This window comes from Nomascus leucogenys, chromosome 11 (genome assembly GCF_006542625.1).
Source record: "Nomascus leucogenys isolate Asia chromosome 11, Asia_NLE_v1, whole genome shotgun sequence".
Classification (NCBI taxonomy): domain Eukaryota; kingdom Metazoa; phylum Chordata; class Mammalia; order Primates; family Hylobatidae; genus Nomascus; species Nomascus leucogenys.
Genome location: NC_044391.1, coordinates 31028796 through 31048979, shown reverse-complemented (window position 1 = coordinate 31048979; position 20184 = coordinate 31028796). Strand labels below are relative to the sequence as shown.

General features: G+C 35.6%; 1 pseudogene; it reads right to left on the bottom strand.

Annotated features, from left to right (window-relative positions):
• Window positions 1-12086: 12086 nt before the first annotated feature.
• Window positions 12087-12583, bottom strand: LOC100583962 (annotated as a pseudogene).
• Between the last annotated feature and the right edge of the window lie 7601 nt (window positions 12584-20184).

Here is a 20184-nt window from a genome sequence, read left to right as displayed (position 1 = left end):
TGGGAGGTAATTGAATTACGGGAGTGGTCATCTCCACACTGTTCTCATGATAGTGTGTTCTCAGGACAACTGATGGTTTTCTAAGGGGCTTTTGCCCCACTTTGCTCTGCACTTCTCCTTGCTGCCACCATCTGAAGAAGGATGTGTTTGCTTCCCCTTTCTCCACGATTGTAAGTTTCCTGATGCCTCCCCAGCCATGCTGAACTGTGAGTCAATTAAACCTCTTTTCTTTGTAAATTACCCAGTATCAGGTATGTCTTTATTAGCAGCATGAGAATGTACTAATCCAAGGGTCAATTCTGTTATAATGAAGCATAACCTGTAATCTGGTATCTATGCCTGCATGTTTTCAATTGAGTTTAATATCCTATATATATTAGAAACAGGGGTCTGAGTACAGGTATTTCTTCAGGAAAATATAAATTAGACAAGAACGAGGAAGACAAATTTGTAAATTTCTACGTGGAAGTGTGACACATACATTCTGGAACCAATAATCCAAACGGGGACTTCGATCTAGATATAAATCACTATGAGTCAGAACATTTGGATACTAGGTGCATTTGTGTCATTTATAAGGTATAAGACCTCGGGAAAATCACTTCATCCACTGAGTTTTAGCCTTAACATCTAATAAGATAATCAACTAAAAATGCATAATTTAACTTCCTATAATTTTATTACTTCTGAAAAAAATGTATTGAATTTTTTATAAACTAGGGAAGAAGAATCAGGTAACTCAAGCTTTACATTCAGAAAAGTTTGGGGCAACTACTGACTTTGATAGTCTGCAGCCTGCCTGTCAGTGCAACTCATTCCCAGTCTCCACTTGATAAGCAAAATGCATATAAGCTCATTTTGCTGTGTTAAGGTTTTTTTTTTTTTTAATCTGTCAAAGGACCACTTCATTACTAATGATTTGTGTCCCTAATAAAGTTTATTCATGCTTAGAATATTGCTATAATGTATTGACAAAGGATTTTACCACTGCCAGTGTGCTAATTGAAACTCTTTATACCACAGTTAAGTAAAACAAAATTGAATAAATCCAGCAGTAATCTGACCAATAAAATTTCCCTTATATTGCTGGCCTTCAAATTCAGGCAATTAAAATGTAGCAGAAAGTCAGGAAATTATCTGTATAACACAGGAAATAAAGTTTTCAATGAATAATTTCATAACCATCACTGCTATTTTGGATGGAATGTATGGCTACTGACTAGGACTCATATTCAAGTTATAATATAAAAAGTAGACATTTTAAGACTGTTAATTAGAATATTTCTAATGTATTCGGTCAGAAGAAGCATATATACATTTATTCAAGAAATGTGAATTAAGCATTTATAGTCTGGAGGATGTACTGATAAGCAAAAGGTACAAATTGTTTACTTTCATGGACGTGATGATATAGTAAGGAGTAAATTATATAAACAAATAATTAAAATATAGCATCATAAGGGCTGTGATAGGGGAGGATTTGCAGAAGCACAGCAAGCCCTCAATCTGATCTGATAAGAAAATAAGAACACAGAGAAGTCAAGAGGTCAAGAAATAATTGACCTCTAAAGGGAAACCTTTGATAGTTAAATTCAAGAGGGAAGAGTGAAGAGAATGTTGAAAATAAAAGAGCATGTAGAAATGCCCAAGGAAGGCTTGATTCATTGAAGAACCTAAAAAAGAGGAAATGAGTTCTGATTTTAATAGATGGGGCTCAACTCGGAAGAATTGAACTTGGGGAGGTAAACCTGAGCCAGAGTTAGATAAGTAGATTTTTCTGTAATTGACATTTTTCAAATAAGGCAAGAGAAGATGTAAAGCTATTAAAGTAAGAAAGGTGAGCTCTAAATAATGTAAGAGCTAAAATAAATGACTAACATTTTTTCTCTGACTGCATCAAAAAGTAACAGAGGAAGCTTATAATAAATAGCATAGGGCAAGTAGTCCATTGAAATAAGGCCCAAAAGAATAAGAACAAGGAATGAGGCTGATTAAAAATTATTATACTCAAAACCAATAACTAGGAATTAGCCTGTGAGAAACTATTTCATTGGGACATGCAAATTAGTTTGCATTTCCCATCATTCAAGCAAAAAAGGGTAATATTACTTAATTACTTAATGAAGAGTAGAGAGATCCCTCTACCAGCATTTAATACCGAAAGGGATATAAATATATAAGAGAAGTTGAATAATTACATTTCAAAATATTGCCCATCTCCCATTAAGTGACCATTAGTACTTATCCTCATATAACTTGCAGGCTCATTTCCTCCATATTGAGCAGAATTCTAGGATTTACAAGTCGCCAGTCACCACTCATTTAGTCCCACATACCTCTGAACATCAAATCTGTATCACCCTGCCACTTCTAATGTGCCCTCAAACTCCACACTCATTCTAGTCTCAAGTGCTTCTCTGAATTATTTTCTTTCATTTCCTCTAGTTCAGTCACTCCATCAATATTTATGGAGTCCTCAGTATGGCCCAGAGGTAAATTTCTTTCCCTAATTCACTATCCCACTCTCTGAGATCACTATCTCAGTTCTCTTTCAAACTTTCATCATCCCTTTCCTTTCTACTTTCAGATGATAATCTTGCTTCTTGTATTATTTTGCTTGGCCAAAGGTAGCTTTCATTTGGAAGCCTCTTCTCTTGCGTTGGAGGCAGCTGTCGTTTTGCCTGGTGCTCACATAATTTTTGTGTGTGGGTGGGATCTGAGGGATGGAGAGCTTTCTGATGTCTCTTCTTATAATGATAGAAATTCTATTAGATCAAGGTCCCACTCTTATAATTTCATTTAACCTTGATTACATCCTTATATACTCTGTCTCCAAATAGAGTCACATTGGAGGTTAGGGCTTCATCATATAAGTTTTGGGTGGGGTACACAATTTAGTACATAACACTTCTTATTTCACCAAGAAAATAGAAGAAATCAGATGAGAACTGAATCATCTTTCCACTTGCAAATTTAACAACTGTCTGCATATGTACCCACACAGTCTTCCTTTCTGTTGCAGTGCATGGCTATGCCAAGGACAACTACTGCACTGTGCACTTGATTTACTCATGCTCCCTATGTACATACCTTTTGCTCAAGATTATGTCCCATTCCCATTCTCCATCATCAATATATTCTTATTGGGTAATTTCCATTAGAATATACAGCTACTATAACAGCCACAAACTTAAACAGAATTCTCATCCATCTTACTTCTTTAATTCAATCCACGGCCCTCACTTTAAACAGTTATCTTTAGCATTTATATTATCTGTTTATGAAAGCCTTTTTAAATATTTGGATCCACACTTTCCAAGCCTTTTTTTTTTTTTTTAGACAGTCTCACTCTGTCGCCCAGGCTGGCGTGCAGTGGTGCAGTCTCAGCTCACTGCAACCTCTGCCTCATGGGTTCAAGCGATCCTCCTGCCTCAGCCTCCTGAGTAGCTGGGACTACAGGTGTGTGCCACCAGGCCCAGCTAATTTTTGTATTTTTCACCGTGTTGGCCAGGCTGTTCTCTATCTCCTGACCGCAAGTGACCTGCCCACCTTGGCCTCTCAAAGTGCTGGGATTACAGGTGTAAGCCATCAAGCCCAGCCCTGAGCCTGTTTCTTGATGCAGTGGTTATTCTTTCTTACATATTTAGTTGCCTTCTCTTTTTTCAGGCACTATTAATTATGTAGGGTTCCAAGAAACAGTCTTTAACACTCCCCTCTTTACTCCATCTTCACTCTGTCCAGAAGTAGTATCATTGCTTTAAGTATCATTTTTTTTTTCTTTTTTGGGATGGAGTCTGGCTCTGTCGCCCAGGCTAGAGTGCAGTGGTGTGATCTCGGCTCACTGCCCTCCACCTCCCAGGTTCAAGCAATTCTCTGCCTCAGCCTCCCGAGTAGCTGGGATTACAGGCGCCTGCCACCACGCACGGCTAATTTTTGTATTTTTAGTAGAGACGGGGTTTCACCATCCTGGCCAGGCTGGTCTTCAACTCTTGACCTCGTGATCCACCCGCCTAGGCCTCCCAAAGTGCTGGGATTACAGCCGCGAGCCACCACGCCTGGCCTTAAGTATCATTTTCATGCTAACTCCCCAATTTATATTCCCAGACCTGACCTCACTCTTGACTCTAACTTATACATTCAGTTGCCTACTTGATATATTGTTGAACACCTGATAGATGCCATAAATTTGAATCTTAAAGACATTACTCCTTTTAAACTCCCAGTTTAATTCCTTCTCGAATCTATTTCTTGTTCAACATTACTGCATGAAATATATTGCTGAAGCCAAAAACATAGGAGTCGTTTGTGATTTCTCAGTTCTTATCCTTGGAAAATTCTGTTAGCCATAACTTAAAAAACTATCCTTAATTCTACCACTTGTCACTTGGTGACTACTGTCCAAGCCATATGGTTAAGTCCAAGACATAACCATCTTGTACTTGGACCATTATCTTACCCTCTAGCTTTCTGCTTTCAGGTTCTACTCATATCATAACAGACTTTTAAAAAAGTATTTTATTATAAAATTACTATAAAAATATAAGAAACAAGAATACAAAATAAAAGAATGCCTTCTATACTCATCAGTTGCCTTACATTTCAGGAAAATTATATTTCCTTAAGATTTTTTATTTTAAGACATAGAACATTATAATTACAGTTAAGTTCCTGAAGGTATATCTTTATCTTATTGCAATTTCCTCTGTTCCCTCTAGAATTAAAACTGGTCTGACACACTCTTAAATCCTTACATATATATTTATGTATTTATAATATATGAGTATTGTGTATGTTTTCAATTTTTATGTAAATTATGTTATGCTCTAAATACCCTCTGGCAATAATTTTTGGGCTTAAAAATATATTTTGAAGATGTATCCATTGTTTTATTTGTAGTTCTCTCTCATTTTATCTACTTTCCAATATTTCATTATATAAATATATCATAATTTATCCATTCTCATATATACATATCATTTTGTATATGTATTTTTGATATTTCAAAGTGTTGCAGTATACATTATAGTATGTTTTCTTTTCTCATATGTAAACATTTAAGAAATCATCAAATCGTTATTTAAAAATTGTAGTATCCATTTCCACTCCCACCATCAGAGCATGAGATTTTGCTTTACTTCAAGTTCTTATCCATATATTTTATGACAACATGACATATGTATGACAGCATCCTATAGCTATCATATACATGTCATATTGCCATAAAATATATAGATGTGTTTTCTTTTTTATCTTATATTTTTTAATGAATTATCATTTTGTAATCTTTGGTATTTATATTTACATTTAAACGAATTTTTATACATTCTTGATAGAAATCTTTGTCATTTATTGTGAAATCCAAGATTTCTTTCTACTGATATCTACAACGAAATCTACATGCATTTCAAACACACACAACATTCCTCTTACTATTAGAATGATGATAGGATGATGATACGTTTCTCATTTCCATTGTTCTTCAATCCTCTGAAACTTCCCATTCTTGTATGTAAGATCAAATTTCTTCTTCCCATAGAACTATTTTAGTATTTTTTTATACAGTTTATCTTTTAGAGATGAGTTTTCTCATTTTTTATTTTGGTCAGGGAACTTATTATTTCCATATTAGTTGGTTGTAGAACTTTACACATTCTGTTTCATTAATCTCTGGTTTCTTACATTTCTGTTGAAGAAAACATTGTAAATGTTTTAGTGGGTCCTTTGGAGAATCCGTGTCTTTTTTCTTCTGGCTGGTTATGATTTTTCTCTTTATTTTTGACTTTTAATATTTTTATTATGATATGCCCAGGTTTGATAATCTTTGTATTTAGTCTTCTTGAGCTTTACTGCTTTGAAATCTGTAATTTGATGTCTTTCATTCATTATGGAAAAATCTTTATTATATGTCTTCAAAAAATCGCCTGTATTCTGTTCTTTCTATCCTCCCTCTCTGTGTCTATTTGTATAATTCTAATTCATTCTGTATTTCGCATGTTGATTATTTCTGTGATTTATCCTGAATATCTTCTACTAATCTATTTTTCAGATCATGCATCATTTTTTTAGGTGTACCTAGTCTATTCTTGAATCCATTTATTGCATGCTTTAAATCAGTTATTTTTCTCATTTCTAGAATTTGTAATTAATTATATTAACTATATAATTTTATAGATTCCAAATCTATAGTAAAATCTTTTATATTGATATATTCTTCCTAATATATAAATCATATTTCTTTTAAAGTTGGCGAATGATAATCTTTATAGCTATCACCTCTGAGTTTGTTTCTACTGTCATTTAAAAAAATTTTTATTCCAATTTTTTCTTTCATTCATGTTCCAATTTTTGATTTAATTCCATACATTGTGTATGAAAAATTTTAGAGGTTTTAGAGTATGCTTCTTCCTTTAGAGAGTATTTTCTTTTGCTTCTGACTGACGGTATTGTAAACAATCACCATGGATTAAGTGTATTCAAGGCTAAGGGTCAGTTTTTATTAGTCCTTATGTATTTTCAGTTCATTCTTATTCCTGGATTTAGTCTTTCAGGCATCCCAACTAAAAACCTGCAATGTCTACTGGGGCAGTTCCACCTGAGTGTGCCTGCACTCCATTTGTGTGTGTGTGTGTGTGTGTGTGTGTGTTTTGTGGTCCTAGAAGACTGCTTAAAGCTCTGCTCAAGTTCTCCCTGCCAACAGCTTCCTACCACATATTGCTAGAAAATGCTTTTAGGAGAAAGGGGCAGACATAAGACTTACCTTAGTGTGTTGCTATTATCTGTGGGCTCTGAGAGGTGACAGCATGCTGGCAGTCCTCATAGCCTTCACTCGCTCTCGGCGCCTCCTCTGCCTGGGCTCCCACTTTGGCGGCACTTGAGGTGCCCTTCAGCCCACCGCTGCACTGTGGGAGGCACTTTCTGGGCTGGCCAAGGCCCGAGCCGCCTCCCTCAGCTTGCCGGCATGTGTGGAAAGAGAGGCGCGGACGGGAACCGGGGCTGCCCGCGGCGCTTGCGGGCCAGCGTGAGCTCCAGGTGGGCGTGGGCTCGGCAGGCCCCGCACTCGGAGCGGCCAACCGGCCGCGCAGGCCCCGGGCAGTGAGGTGCTTAGCACCTGGGCCAGCAGCTGCTGTACGCTCAATTTCTCGCCAGGCCTTAGCTGCCTCCCCGCAGGGCAGGGCTCGGGACTTGCAGCCCGCCATGCCTCAGCCTCCCCCGACTCCGTGGGCTCCTGTGCCTCCGGAGCCTCCCCGACGAGCGCCGCCCTCTGCTCCAAGGCGCCCAATCCCATCGATCACCCAAGGGCTGAGGAGTGTGGGCGCACGCGCGGGACTGGCAGGCAGCTCCACCTGCGGCCCCGGCGCCGGATCCACTGAGTGAAGCCAGCTGGGTTCGCGAGGTCACGAACCCACCAGAAGGAAGAAACTCCGAACACATCCAAACATCAGAAGGAACAAACTCCGGACACGCCGCCTTTAAGAACTATAACACTCACCGCAAGGGTCCGCGGCTTCGTTCTTGAAGTCTGTGAGAGCAAGAACGCACCAATTCCGGCCATATGACCTCTTCAAATCCCAGTTCCCAGGCATAAGACTTACCTTAGTGTGTGGCTATTATCTGTGGGCTCTGACCTCAAATCCCAGTTCCCCTGGTAGCTCTCCAAAGCGATGTCTTTTTCTAATTTATCCAGTGTCCTTCGTTTCTCAGGAGGACTGGTAGTCTGTCACAGTCATCCTGCATTGTGTCTTTTGACTTTATTTTTATGATGTTTATTCTTTTGGCAGATTTCCTCATAAATATATTTTGATTTGTCAGCCTTCATTATTTGTTCTTTTGGTGTCCTGCTAAAAACATATTTTGTATCTCAAGATAGTCTCATTTATTGAAGAAATATTAGCAGTGATTTTTAAAAGAAGCTCTTTACCGTGAAAGGAGGGATCTCGAACTTCATATGTATTGTGTTTTTAATCATATGCATTATGCATTTATTATTGTACATCTCATATTTATATCTAAATATGTACATGTGTTTATTTTTCTTGATTTTGAACAACTCTTGGAGGAGGAAGGAAATATAATTATGAATGATGCAAAGCACAAAATCGCGAGAGTTCAAAAGCTTGCCATGAAGGTCAAGGATTTTTTCAACTCTTTTTTATGTTTTTTACTCACAGTTGAGAGACTGAGGGTATTTGAGAAAGTTATAATCCCAAAGAATGATACACATTTGCTTATACAACATACACAAAAAAATTAATAAAAATAGAAAGATCAATATTTACCTCTGTAATATAAGAGATATTTATTTCTTTGGGGACTGATTTGGGGAGAAAATCAATAAAAAATAAAACCAAGAGGATGCTTTAAGGATCGAAAAGTAGAAAGGATTGAAGAACAGTGGAAATGGGAAACAAATAATCACTTTAATAGAGATATTAGTAAGAAGAATGTTGTGCAGATTTAAAATGCATGCAGATTTCATTATAGAAAAAAAATTTCTTAGTTCATACAAGCTGTTGACAGCCAGGTTGTTCTGTCAAAGACAAACACAATCAGAAACTGAGAAAACATAAGAAATTGTTATTTGAAAAGAGAACTATTATTTCAGCTTCAAAAGATCAATGAAAAGATAACCTTTCGATTGTATAGTTAAAATAGAAACTATGGACAAGAAAACAGGTAAATATGATAAGAAAATACACAAAGGCAAGTCTGTGGGCCCACTGTACAATCAAAATAAAGAAGACAAAATTGAAAATGAAGACAAAATGAAGAAGACAAAACTGCCATACCCTGCTGAAACTGTATGTGTATGGGGAGAAATTTCAATGCCAAAGCAAGCAGAGAACAAGTCTTTCAGCAATGAGAAAAGCGATCCGATCGGTGTTTTTGTGTTGTCTCTGTAGATTTTTTTTTTAAATGTATGGCTTGTTAATGACTAGTAAGGGTTAAACCTTATTTTGATTTTTTTTCGTAACCTTTAAATTTATTTTTTATTCATTTTTCCCTTTTTTAAAATGTGATGTTTAATTATTTCTTATTAATTGAAAAAGCTCTTAATAAAGGTAACAAAAGTAATGGCAAAAGCTGCAATTACTTTTGCGCCCACCTAGTAAGAATATTGAACATCTTCCTGTTGTATTTACCATAAGCCATTTCACAAATGGTTGTTATATATTTGTATATTTTTACAAACTGTATATTGGGTATGTTTATGCCGCAAAATCTTCAGTCTTTGTATTTTCTTTAGTTATCATTGTGTTTAGAAGTCCTTCCATTGGGAAAGGTAAGACAAATGTTCTCATATATTTTCTTCAACTTGTTTTAATTCTTGGATCTTTCCATGAGTATTATTTATCTATTTATGTATAAAAAATACACCAAAACATAGCAACTTAAAGCCACCAACATTGTCTCTCAGTTTCTGTGGGCAAGGAGTTCAGGCATAGGTTAGCTAGGTCCTCAAGCTGTGAGCATCTCACAAGGCTGCCATCAAGGTGTCAGCCGGGGCTACTGCAGTCTTAAAACCTGACTTTGTTCATTCATTCATTCAGCAAATTTTTATTTAGCACCTACACTCTTAAATATATATATATATATATATAGACATATATATTTGAAAAAGATGGATGTAAGCTTTCCCACATAAAATTCACCAAATTTTTCTGCTTATAGATCTGACAGTTCTTTTATAGATGACAGTTCTGCTTATAGATTAATCTGACAGTTCTTTTGACTTTACTTATTAAATATTTATAGCCAGTGCCAACCTTTTTTTCTTTTTAAAATGCTGATGGTTATTTTAGAACATTTACTTTCCCATGGGAAATTTAAATATTAATGCATGCCTCTTAAACTCACCAAAATTGAATTTTAATTAAAATTGATATCCATTTATAGCTTAATGGAGGAACAATATACATAGTTTGCACTATCAAGTAACATAGTAGATCTCTTCAATGAGCCAAATGTCTTTTATGTGTTTCAGTCAGATTTTTAGATATCTCTTTTTATACCACAAGTATCTGGCAAATTTTATTTCTAATTATTTTAATGTCTTTTAATACAGGATTGAGAATGTACACAGCAGTTTATATTACAAACTAAGTATTCTAAGTATTCCAATAAGGATTCTTATATTCTTATGTTATTTTAATCAGCCTTCTTAGTAAATGTTAATATTTATAAATTCTGAGTTATTACAATGTTTATGTAGTCTTCAATCATATCAAATACAAGAAACTATGATCTTGACACTATTTTTTCAATTATTACACATTGCAATTTGTATTATCTTCTGAAGTATTGTCCTTTCCAGAACACAGAGTATATTAAATGACACCACAGTTAGTATACAGTCATGTGCTGTATAACAACATTTTGGTCACCAGTAGACCACAAATACAGTGGTGATACCGTAAGATTATAATGGAGCTGAAAAATTTCTATCACTTAGTGGCATCGTGGCATTATAGCCATCATAACATCATAGTGCAACATGTTACTCACGTTTGTGGTGATGCTGGTGTAAACAAACCCACTGCATTGCCAGTGGTATAAAAGTACAACACATACAATTTATGTGCAGCACATAGTAATTGATAATGATAATAAAAGACTGTAACTGGCTTATGTATTTAGTACACTATACTTTTAATCATGATTTTAGAGCATACTTTTAAAACTTATCTTAAAAGAAAATTAATGGTAGAATAGGCTCGGGCAGGTTCTTCAGGAGGTGTTCCAGAAGAAGGAATTGTTATCATAGATGACAGCTCCATGTGTTATTGCCCCTGATGACCTTGTAGTGGGACAAGATGCGGAGGTGGATAACAGTGATATTGATGATCCTGACCCTGTGCAGACCTAGGCTAATGTGTGTATTAGTGTCTTAGTTTTTAATTAAAAAGTTTAAAGTAAAAAAACAAGAAAAAATCTTATAGAATAAGCATATTAAGACAGAAAATATTTTTGTACATCTGTGAAATGAGTTTGTGTTTTAATCTAAGTGTTATTACAATAGAGTCAAAAAGTTAAAAAAAGTTTATAAAGTAGTTATAGTAAACTAAGATTAATTTATTATTGAAAAAAGAAAAATATTTTTTATATATTTGGCGTATCCTAATTGTACAGTGATAAATTCTATAGTAGTGTACAGGCTTCCACATTCATTCACCACTCACTGACTCACCCCGAGCAACTTCCAGTCCTGCAAACTCTATTCATGGTGAATGCCCTGTACAGGTGTACCATTTTTTATCTTTTATACTGTATTTTGAGTGTCTCTTTTCCATGTTTAGGCACACAAAAACTGACCATTGTGTTATAATTGCCTACATAATTGAGCACAGTGACATGCTGTACAGGTTTTTACCCTAGAAGCTGTAGGCTTTACCATCTAGCCTAGGCTATACAATGTAGGTTTGTGTAAGTACACTCTGTGACTTTCTCAGAGTGACAAAATTGCCTAATGATGCATTGCTCAGAATGTATTCTCACCATTAGCAATTTGTGTTTCTAAAATTAACATGAGTCCTTCTAGGTTATTATTATGACAAATGTTGTCCATTGAATTCTAATAGATAATTTAAAACAGCATTTTAAGAAGCTATTCATTCTTTCTAGTCTTCTAAAAAATTATACTTAGAAATTGTTGAAAATTTTAGAATTAATTTTTATATTATTAGGTAATTATTGTTATCAATAAAAATATTTTCACATAATAAACTAATTTAAGATATTTAATCATTAAACAAGCTTCACACTTTAAAAATAACCCCAATGTATAATGAAATGTGATTTTAGTATAGTCTTACATTAATTTATGACAGTGTGTTATTTTTAATTTTTATTTTAAATGAAATTGGCTATAATTTTCTTTTGTTTTTTAGGTGAGCACAGGGGACTTTATTGATGGTAACTGACAAGGTGGGGCTCCCTAGGCCCCTCCCTCTTCAGGGGGTCTGCATGGAAATTGTGAGGAAGGGAGATTCTCAGTGTGGTGGGGGACCGAGTGCAGCAGGGAACTCCCCAGCAGCTGAAAGCCTCTCTCTTCCCCTTGCACTCTCGTTGGGGTTGGTGGTCTGGGGGTCTTACTTCTTGGAGGCCATGTGGGTCATGAGGTTCACCACCCTGTTGCTGTAGCCAAATTCATTGTCATATCAGGAAATGAGCTTGACAAAGTGGTCGTTGAGGGCAATGGCAGCCCTAGAATCGAAGGTAGAAGAGTGAGTGTCACTGTTAAAGTCGGGAGAGATGACTTGGTGCTCAGTGTAGCCCAGGATGCCCTTGAGGGAGCCCTCTGATGCCTGCTTCATCACCTACTTGATGTCATCATATTTGGCAGGTTTTTCCAGATGGCAAGTCAGGTCCACGACCGACACATTGGCAGTGGGGACATGGAAAGCCATGCCAGTGAGCTTCCCGTTCAGCTCAGGGATGACCTTGCCTACACCTTTGGTAGCGCCAGTAGATGCAGGGATGATGTTCTGGTGAGCCCACAGCCGTCATGCCACAGTTTCCCAGAGGGGCCATCTACAGTCTTCTGGCTGGCAGTGATGGCGAGGACTGTGGTCATGAGTCCTTCCATGACCATCTATTTCAGTAAGAGAAACAGAGGAAATAACAAGCCTCTCTTCCTTCTTGATTAGCAACAATTTCTCAGATAGACTGATATTTTTAGTAAGCCAATTAGAAAAAAAATGCTGAAATTCTAAGCTGTTCATGTTGAAATTTATACAATAGAAATACAAAATTAGAGATGAAAGTGAATGGCAGAAAAACAGCAACAACTAATCTGTACGATGAAGTAAATCCAACAGAAACATGTCTCAACTCAACTTTCCTTTGGCTTTCATCTTCCAAAATGTCCATGAATACTCCAAAGCCATTCTTCAAGCAGGGAAAGATGGTAGCAAGACGTTCAAAGTGAAAAGGGAGAATGGTTTTATATTATCATGGCTAAATATTTTGTTATTGTCATTCATTTTTTAGTTTTAAAATATTATAAATGCATGTAATCATGTAATCACATTGACATGAGCCTTCCTGGGGCCTTGGGAGGGGCTGATGTAACTGACAGGTCCGAAATCTAAGGTTTATACTTTAATGGCAAATCTTTCTATGTCTGAATTTGAAAAGTGTTCATAATGGTCTCTAGCTATTAGTTTTTCTGTTTGTAGTCTGTGATTAAAAAAACTTTACTGCTGATTGTTTAAATATTTTTTTATACAAGGAAAAATATCTTTATGATAAAGAATTATTTACTTATAGGTATTCATTTTACACACACACACACACACACGTATATATTCAAGAGTGAAATTTCTTAAATGCATAGAGTATGAAGTAAGCATTTTTTTTCTACTTAGTAACCACACTAGGCATTATGCAGTTTATATCCAGAGAGAATGAAATAAATATTGATGGAATAGCTTAATAGACAAAGCAGCTGGAAATAAATTTTCTAAAGAAATTTCTGTAACATCCATAACAAGCTGTGATTTATAGCAGGTTTTTAATAGATTTTCTACTTTTATTGAACTCATTGGTTAAGTTTGCCCAACGTACATACTATTCACTCAGAGAAGTATTTTCAGAATTGTTTTTGTAATTTTCTGAATAATGCTATCTCCCTTTTTAAAATGACTTGAAAACGCTCTTGTTTGAGTGATTCCCTTTTTCCCCATTGTATATGCTAAGTATAGTTAAAAGCAATGGTTTCTATACTTTAAAGAAATGTTTTACAATATTTTAAACATTTTCATTTATGAAGTTGAATTAAACATACAAGAAAATTTCTTACAGCTTAGGTTAGGATGCTGATGCTTCTCAGGAGTGAAGAATTTTAGTTTGGGTTTCTCATTCCCTATTTTGTTTGGACTCGGCAGTGCAGTGGGTGAGATCTATTTAAAATAATTTTGGGAGTGTAGTAGATTCAATTATTGGCCTCAATACTTTACCCTTTCATGCTTCCATACTTTTCCCTACAGTTCATCATAGCTTGCCTCTTGACTTTTTGTTTGACCCTGTGTATTAGTTTCCTGGGGCTGCGGTAACACAATGCCATAAACTGGGTGACTTAAATGATAGATATTTATGTTCTTACATTTCTGGTGTCTGGAATTCTGAAATCAAAGTGGTGGAAAGATTGGTTCCTTCTGAGGGCTGTGAAGGAGAAACAGTTCCATCCTTCTCTCCTACTTTAACCAACTAAACCACAGCTATCTTGGAGATATGTGAGCAGAAACAAATGTTGCTTTCAGGTACTTAGTTTGAACATGGTTTGTGATTTGGCAATTTTTAGCAATACTTAACTGATACAGTTAGTATCTAAATTGTTTTCCTACTAAGTTTATTAGCTGCCTTGATATCAAAAAATTTTATGCATTTTATTTCAATATGACGAATGCTACTTTTTTATTGTACTATATATTTAAAGATTTTAATAAATGAAATTTGTAAAAATTAAAAGCAATAACAAGAAAATATGGAGGAATATCTTTTTTTCAGTTTTACTTATCTAAAACCTTTTTAAGAGAAAGGAGATATGCTTATGATTTGCTGAGTTCACAAATATTTTATTTTTTTATAATCCTCTCACTTTCACCTGAATTATAAATCTGTTCATCCTAAACAAAAGAGTAAATACCTAGATAGTAGACTTTTTGTTAGCTAAACTACCCCACTCATTTCTACTTGGCAGAATCTAGAATTCTGAAAAGCAGAGGAATGTAGAATATTTAAGAAGTTAAAACATGCCGTGGTAGGCTAGTTTGTCTTTCAGGGATAGAGATCGTAGAAGAGCTATGTGAAAAGCTAGCATTCAGATGGAATGGTTTTTCATCCCTAGACCAAGCTTGTCCTCTTGAGTCATCCTAGCAAGAATATTTGTGGACATTTCTTACATGAATCTGTGGAAGAGAAAACATCAGTATTAACTATAAGTTAAAGTGTTTTTTAAACACAACTGCAATGGGTACTCACTCTGCTGAAAGGAAACAACCATAAAGTGATGCATTTTTACCCAAGGATTTGCTCCTCTCCATACAGATGACTAGAGATAACATCAGTTCTGAATTCATGAAATCACAGATTAATTTAAGTTCAACATGCAAATGAGTATAAATGCAAATTATATTTATATTACCTACGAAAATTTTTATCTATTTATTATTATCAATTTCTGGTTTGAAAACTAAGAACATAGATAAATCAAAACCCATACTTTTGTGTGTGTGTGTTTCAGTAGGGCTTCACACGGGCAAGTTCAACTAGCCCTTACAAAGTAGTTGAAAATTAATTATCTAATCCCTAACTCTCTCCATAGATATAAAGATATAACTGCCATTTGGACATCTTTGCATGTCTTAAATTTCATGTAAGTCTCATGACTTATTAAATTTAGCCTATTACAAAGGACTTCATTTTCTTTTCCAAATTCTTTCTTCTTATACAAAAAATCAATACCATGGTTGACTTTCTATATTTCTTTGTCAGTTAATGGTATATAGTTTCACTGTAAATCATGTTTTCAAGCCAAAAACTTGCATTCATTCTCAAATCTTTCTTCTCTTTCCTGTCTAATCTCAAGTATTTATTCTGTTTTACTGTTTTCTTATTTATCTGATTTCATTATTAATTTTGCATTAATTATTCCTAAAATACACTGATTATCACTCCATTATTTTAAAATAGATCGATAATTCTACCTTTCCTAGAATTAGACAAGTATCTTATATTTATCCCAAATTTATGTACTTTCCCACTTCTAAAATTAGTGAACAATTAATGTGATTCCAGAAAATATTACTTGTGGTTTCCTGAACATAAGGTGTTTTTTCACTCACATATCTAATCTACTAGTATCAAAATTCAGCCATGCCCCTGCCCTGTGCTTTGCTATTTTTTTATTGAAGACAGCATCATTATCAGTCTTGACTGTCTGGTAGCATTAAAAAATATTACATTCACTCCCAGTCTCCATAGCCAATGCAACTCCATTGTGTTAGTCTGTCTGAGTCAGGAGTTTTTGACCTCAACTACGTGCTATGCCCAGAACAAATCCTTACCCAGAAAAATCTGGAGACACACCCAGGCTTAGAAGTGAAAACAAGATGTGAGGTGTGCAGCTTTATTTCTGAGCTCTCTATTCTGTTCCTTTGGTTCATGTATCTGTTTTTGTACCATTACCATACAATTTTGGTTACTGTAGCCTTATAATATAGTTTGAAATCCAGAAACATGATGCCCCTGGCTTTGTTCCTTTTGCTCTGCCGGGATTTGTTTGGCTATTTGGGCCCTTTTATGGTTCTGTATGAATTATATATATACATATTTTGTTTGTTTAATTTTGAGAAAAGTGACATTGGTAGTTTATAGGAATAGCACTGAATCTGTAGAGTGCTTTAGTCAGTATGGTCATTTTAACAATATTGATTCTTTCAATCCATGCATGTGGAATGTTTTTCTATTTGCTTATATTACCTATGTTTTCTTTTACCCACGTTTTGTAGTTCTTGTAAAGATTTTCAACCTCCTTGATTAGATGTATTCCTAGGTATTTCAACTTTTCATGGCTATTATAAATGGGACTGCATTCTTGATTTGGCTCTCAGCTTGAACATTATTGGAAGTGCCAGTAATTTTTGTATGATAATTTTGTATCCTGAAACTTTACTGAAGTCATTTATCAGCTCTGGGAGCCTTTTGGAGGTCTCTTTAGAGTTTTCTAGATATAGAACCATATTGTTAGTGAAGAGAGATAAATTGACTTCTTTTCCGATTTGGATGTGTTTTATTTCTTTCTCCCCTGTTTGCTCTAGCTAGGACATCCAGTACTATGTTAAATAGAAATGGTGAGAATAGACATCCTTGTCTTATTCTTGTTCTTAAGGGGAAATGCCTCCAGCTTTTGTCCATTCAGTATGATGTTGGCTGTGTGTTTGTCATTATTTTGATGTATGTTCCTTTAATGCCTAAAGCCATCTGATCTTCAACAAAGTCAACAAAAATAAGCAATGAGGAAAGGACACCCTATTCAATACATGAGGCTGGAATAATTGGCTAGCCATATACAGAAGAATGAAACTGGACCCCTACATTTCATCATATACAAAAATCCACTCAACTTGAATTAAACATTTAAATGTAAGACCTCATGTTATAAAAATCCTAGAAGAAAGCCTAGGAAATATCATTCCAGACATTGGCCTTGACAAATAATTTATCATTCCTAAAAGGCAATGGCAACGACAACAAAAAATTGACAAGAGTGACCTAATTAAAGTAAAGCACTTTGACACAGCAAAAGAAACTATCAACAGAGTAAACAAACACCTACAGAATGCAAGAAAATATTTACAAACTATGCATCCAACAAAAGCCTAATATCCAGAATCTATAAGGAGCTTAAACAATTGAACAAACAAAAACAAATAACAATTGAACAAGCAAAAACCAAATAACTCCATTCTTGTCAAAGGGCAAGAACAGAGACTTCTCAAAAGAAGATATACAAGGGCCAATGAACATATGAAATAAATGCTCATCATCAGGAATCATCAGAGAAATGCAAATCTAAACCATAGTTAGGTATTTTCTCACCCCAGGCAGAATGGCTGTTAATAAACTGTCAAAAAATAACAGATACTGGCAAGATTGCAGAGAAAACACGTCTACATTGTTAATTTGAAGGTAAATTAGTCCACCCCCTGTGGAAAGTAGTTTGGAGATTTCTCAATGACCTAAGAGTTGAACTATCATTGACCCACTGGTGGTTATATACCCAAAGGAAAATAAATTGTTTTGCCAAAAGACACATGCTTTCATATGTTTATCACAACACTATTCACAATAGCAAAGACATGGAATAATGCCCATAACAGTGGAACTGATAAAGAAAGTCTGCAAACACACTACACTGTACAGCCATAAAAAAGAACAAAATCATCTCCTTTGCAGCAACATTGATGCAGCCAGAAGCCATTATTTTAAGGGAACTAATGCAGGAACAGAAAACCAAATAGGTCATGTTCTCATTTATAAGTGAGAGCTAAACATTGGGTACACAGGGACATAAAGATTACAACAATAGACACTGGGTATTACTAGGAGTGGGAGAAGGGAAAGGGCTTAAAAACTACCTATTGGGTACTATGCTTACTACCTGGGTGACAGGATCATTTGTACCTCACACCTTAGTTTCACTCAATATACTCATGTAGCAAACCTACACATATATCTCCTGAATCTAAAATAATAGTTGAAATTATTAAAGAAAAGGTAAAAAGAAAAATACGCCCATAGAAATAAATGGAAGCTTACTTTCTAAAAAAGATTCGTCATTAACTCTTTCATTTCATGTTGGCTGTGTGTTTGTCATAGATGGCTATTATTTCGATGTATGTTTTTAATACCTACAACCATCTGATCTTCAACAAAGTCAACAAAAATAAGCAATGAGGAGAGGACACCCAGCAAATGAATGAGTTTGACAGAAAAAGAGAGTTTGTAAGCAAACATTGAGAACTTATTAGATGTTGCTTTCTCAAGGAGGCATCAATAGTCTCATAGAAATATAGAAATTGTGCCTAAGAAGTAAAGAGAAGCTTGCTTTCTGAGAAAGTCATCGTTAACTCTTCAATTTCGTTAAATGGAAGAATTTATGGTATGTGATGCTTTTCTAAGCAAAAGTTTACAATACATTAAGAGAACATTTTTCTTTTTCCTTGGGCCCTCATTGGCCTATAGAAATATCCATCTGTTAGAAGCCATCCTTCTCAGTAAACTAACACAGGAACAGAAAACCAAACCCCACATGTTCTCACTCAAAAGCAGGGGTTGAAAAATGAGAACACATGGACACAAGGAGGGGAACATCACACACTGGAACCTGTCGGGGGGTCGGGACAAGGGGAGGGAGAGCATTAGGACAAATACCTAATGCATTCGGGGATTAAAACCTAGATGATGGGTTGATAGGTGCAGCAAACCACCATGGCACATGTATACCTATGCAACAAACTTGCACATTCTGCACATGTATCCAAGAACTTAATAAAATAAAATAAAAATGGAAAAGGAAAAAAAATCAGCTGTTATGGACAAATGGATTCATGCTTTCTTTCAAATGGATCATACACTGTTTTCTTTCATTGAATAAGAGTTTCATACACAAACACAAAAAAGGAGTAAAAACAACCACCTCGTAAGGGCTGTATCAATTTACATTCCTACCATCAGTGCACGTGGGTTTATTGTGAATATAGTTAATAATATTGTGTTGTTTACTTGGAATTTGGTAAGGGAGTAGATCTTAAGTGATACCACACACACACAAACAGGCACTCACACACACACCCCACAGTTGTAACTATATGTACTTATAGATGTGCTCATTTGTTTGTTTTTGGTAATTATTCATGATATGTATGTATATTAAAACATTACATAGTACATCTTGAATATATACAATTTTTATATATCAATTATACCTCACTAAAGCTAGGAAAAATTTAAATAAAATGAAATACAAGTCAAAATAAATAACTAGAAACGGATCCCATCTTCAAAGTTAAAAACGAATTATAAATGGAAAAAAACAAAACAAAGCAACACAGAAAACAACCACCTACCTTGCAGTGGGTGTCCTGATGGAGTGCCTTTTGTGTCCTTTAATAAACCCCTACTTCAGTTAGGTTCATCTCAAACATTAGAGATGTTTCAGTAACATAGACCTTCACAGGAGAATAGCAAGAGGTTTCCTACTTTTCTGAAAATTTGGTTACTCCTTCTTTTTTTTTTTTTTTTTTTTTTTTTTGAGACAGAGTCTTGCTCTGTTGCCCAGGCTGGAGTGCAGTGGCACGATCTCGGCTCACTGCAAGCTCCGCCTCCTGGGTTCATGCCATTCTCCTGCCTCAGCCTCCCCAGTAGCTGGGACTACAGGGGGCCACCACCATGCCGGGCTAATTTTTTGTATTTTTTAGTAGAGACGGGGTTTCACCATGTTAGCCAGGATGGTCTCGATCTCCTGACCTCGTGATCCACCCGCCTTGGCCTCCCAAAGTGCTGGGATTACAGGCGTGAGCCACCATGCCCGGCCAGTTACTCCTTCTTTTTAAAATTTAATGTGCAATAAAACACCATCAACCGCTGGTCATTATCTGTTTATCTGAGCCAGCTTCTTTTGTC